This window comes from Chrysochloris asiatica, unplaced genomic scaffold (genome assembly GCF_000296735.1).
Source record: "Chrysochloris asiatica unplaced genomic scaffold, ChrAsi1.0 scaffold00020, whole genome shotgun sequence".
In the NCBI taxonomy this organism is placed as follows: domain Eukaryota; kingdom Metazoa; phylum Chordata; class Mammalia; order Afrosoricida; family Chrysochloridae; genus Chrysochloris; species Chrysochloris asiatica.
This window is the reverse complement of record NW_006408538.1, coordinates 7241437-7245096: the sequence shown is the minus strand read 5'-3', so window position 1 is coordinate 7245096 and position 3660 is coordinate 7241437. Positions and strand designations below refer to the sequence as shown.

Below are 3660 nucleotides of genomic sequence, written 5' to 3'. Positions count from 1 at the left end.
AAAGAGTATGAAATTATTTCCTGGGAACTAATAACAGTTATCCCCTTGTCGGATTCCAAGAACAAGACCACAACCCACACTTAAGTAAATGGATGTTTTCACTGTTGATCATCCCCGAAAGACACAAATGGAGGCTGAAAAGACAGAGGAAACTTTTAGACAAAAAGCAGTCTTCTCTCTGAGGCTTGGTTTGTCCTTCCTTTCATCTGTGGAAATGTTGGAAGCAATTTGTTGGTTAAAGTGCAGGATATAGTGTAAGACAGAACTACTCTGGGAGCTATCCAGAGAAGTGGTTTGTAAAGGACTCTGAGGATGTAGGAGGCTGCAGTTAGTTACTATTGAGTGGTTTTTGACACATAGCAACCTCATGAGACAAAGTAGAACTGTCTCCCAGATTGTTCTTGACTATAATCTTTTTTTTTTTTCCATTTTATGGTTTTATTTAGCACAAATAAAACTCAAAACCAGGCTGTCTATTCATTTTCTTGGCTGCGTAGCCTGGCCTTGGGATGGGTGACTTGAAGGCCAGCTGAGCTGCTCTTTCCACAATAGCTTTGCAGTTCTTGGAGGAGATGCTGTGAGCAATCTCTGCACAGTAAGATTTGTTGCACATAAGCAGTACCTCCAGCTCTTTAACGTTGTGGACCAGGAACTTGCAAAAGCCACTGGGCAGCATGTATTTTGTCTTCTTGTGGCTCCCAAAACCAATGTTGGACATTAAGATCTGGCCCTTAAATCTCCACACCCTGTTGTCAATGCCTCTGGGCTTGCTCCAGTTGCGCTTAATTTTGACATAACGATCTGATTGGTGCCAGATGAACTTCTTGGTGCTCTTTTTGACCATCTTGGGCTTCACCAGGGGTCTGAGAGGAGCCATGATGCCAGTGGAGATGGCCGCCTCCTCCATAGGTAGCGCAGAAGAGAGAGGGGTTGACTGTAATCTTTAAGAAACAAAACTGCCATGTCTTTTTCATGTGGATCTGCTAGTGAGATTGAACCTTCAACCTATAGTTAGGAGCCAAGTACTTAACCATTTATGAACACAGGGCTCCTTGAAGCTATGTGTACCATATGTGATTTCCAGAGGAGGCTAACACTTACCCAGTAATACCTATAGAACATCAGTATCATGAGAGACCAGAAGCAGAAGCAGTACTACAGCTGCATGCCAGACTATTTTAGTGGAAGAACATCAAAGACACATTTGTGAACATATATGAGGCAGTTTGTCACACTGTGGTAGCTTGCATGTTGCTGTGATGCAGAAATTTGTGTCATTGGTATTTCAAATACCAGGATGGTATGCCCATGGTGGACAGGTTTCTGCTGAGCTTCCAGACTCAGACAGACTAAGAAGAAGGAGAGAGATTACTTTCAATTATTTTGTCACTGAAAACCTTATAAGTAGCAGTGGAACATTGTCAGAGAATACCAGGATATTGAATACTGAATACTGAAACATGAAAAAGAGCAACAGACCATTGTCAGATTGAGTACCAGAAGATGAGACCCTCAGGTTGGAAGACACTCACAATACAACTGGGTATTGCACAGTACAAGCTGCCTCCTTAAAGTAGAATTGACCATGATGATGCAAATGGAGTGAAGCTTTTGGAACCTTTGTTTGCTGATGGGGCTCAACTCAAAAGGAGGAAAACCAGCTGTAATATCCATTAATAATCAGGACATGGAATTTACTATGTATGAACATAGAAATATTTAAAGTTGTCAAAAATGAAATGGAACGCATAAACATCAACATCCTATGCATTAGTGGATGTTTGTTTATGCGTTTCACATTAGTGAAATGGACTTTCTAGGAGCCACTGAGTTGGCAATGACCTACAGCGATCCTCTTTACAACAGAATGAAACACTGCCCAGTTCAGTGTCAACCTCACAATCATTGCTAAGCCTGAGTCCCTTGCTGCCCCCACTGTGTCGAGCCATCTCGTTGGGGGTCTTCCTCTTTTTTTCCAGTCCTCCACTTTACCAAACATGATATCCTCCATGAACTGATTGGTCTCTCCTGATAATATGTCCAAAGTATGAGAGACAAAGTCTGGCCATTTTGTCTTCCAATGAGCATCTGGCTGTACTTCTTCTAACATGGATCTGTTTGCTCTTTTGGCGGTCAATGGAACTTTTAATATAGACAGGCACTAGCCATTTTGAATCTGACAATCATATCGTTTATTATGCCTGGAATGACAAATTGAGAAACAGTGTTGTATTCATCATCCAAAAGAACAATGCAAGATCGATCTCGAAGTACAAGGCTGTGTAGGATAGTATCCATACAGATACAAGGAAGACCAGTTTATACAGCTATTATTCAAATTTACACAGCAACCACTAAAGCAAGTGATGATGATATTGAAGAATTCTACTAACTTCTTCAATCTAAAATTGATCAATCATGCAATCAAGATACATTGATAATTATTGATGTTTGGAATGAAAAGGATGGAAACAAAGAGAAAGGATCAGTAGTTGGAAAATCATGGCCTTGGTAACAGAAATTATGTTGGAGATCACATGATAGAATTTTGCAAGACCAATGACTTCTTTGTTGCAATTACAATTTAAAAACAACATAAAAAACTACTACACACGTGGACCTCACCAAATGGAATACACAGAAGTTAAACTGACTACATCTGTGCAAAGAGATGGTGGGGAAGCTTCATATCATCAGTCGAAACAAGGCCAGACTGTGGAAATGACATTCAATTGCTCATATGCAGGTTCAGGCTGAAGCTGAAGAAAGTAAAATAGGTCCACAAGAGCCAAGATATGACCTTGACTATACCTTACCTGAATTTAGAGATCATCTGAAAAAAGGTTTGATGTAATAGACACTAAAGACTGAAGACCTGAAAAGTTGTGGGGTTACATCAAGAACATCATACAGGAAGAAAACAAAGGATCATTAAGAAAATAAGAAAGAGGTACAAGACCAAAAGAGATGTCAGAAGAGACTGAATCTTGCATGCCAGCGGGCAGATACTAAGGCAAATGGCAGAAGTGAATAGTTACAAGAGCTGAACAGAAGATTTCAAAGGGCAGCTTGAGAAGACAAAATCAAGTATTGTAACGAAATGTGCAAAGACCTGGAGTTAGGAAACCAAAATGTAAGAACATGCTCAGCATTTCTCAAACTGTAATAACTGAAGACAAAAGTCAACCTCGATATTCAATACTGAAGGATTCCATGGACAAAATATTGAATGATGCAAAAGGATTAAAAGAATACATAGAGTCATTGTGCCAATAAGAAATGGTTGATGTTCAACCATTTCAAGAAGTATCATATGATCAAGAACCAATGATACTATATTAAAAAGTCCATGGCAAAAAACAAAACTCTGGAAACTGATGGAATATAAATTGAAATCTTTCAACAGACTGATAATACACTGGAGGCACTCATTCATCTGTGTCAAAAAATTTGGAAGACGGCTACCTGGTCAACCGATTAGAAGAAATCCATTTTTGAATCCATCCAAAAGAAGACACAGCAGATGAAGAAATCATCAGACAACATTGTTAATATTGAATACAAGTAAAACTTTGCAAAAGATAAATTTAAAAATGGCTGCAACAGTACATTGACACAAAACTGCTGGTTCAAGCTGAATTCAGACAAGGATGTGGAACA

The 3660-nt window shown here is 39.3% G+C and overlaps 1 pseudogene; it reads right to left on the bottom strand.

The window, feature by feature from the left end:
• Window positions 1–473: 473 nt before the first annotated feature.
• Window positions 474–877, bottom strand: LOC102821097 (annotated as a pseudogene).
• Between the last annotated feature and the right edge of the window lie 2783 nt (window positions 878–3660).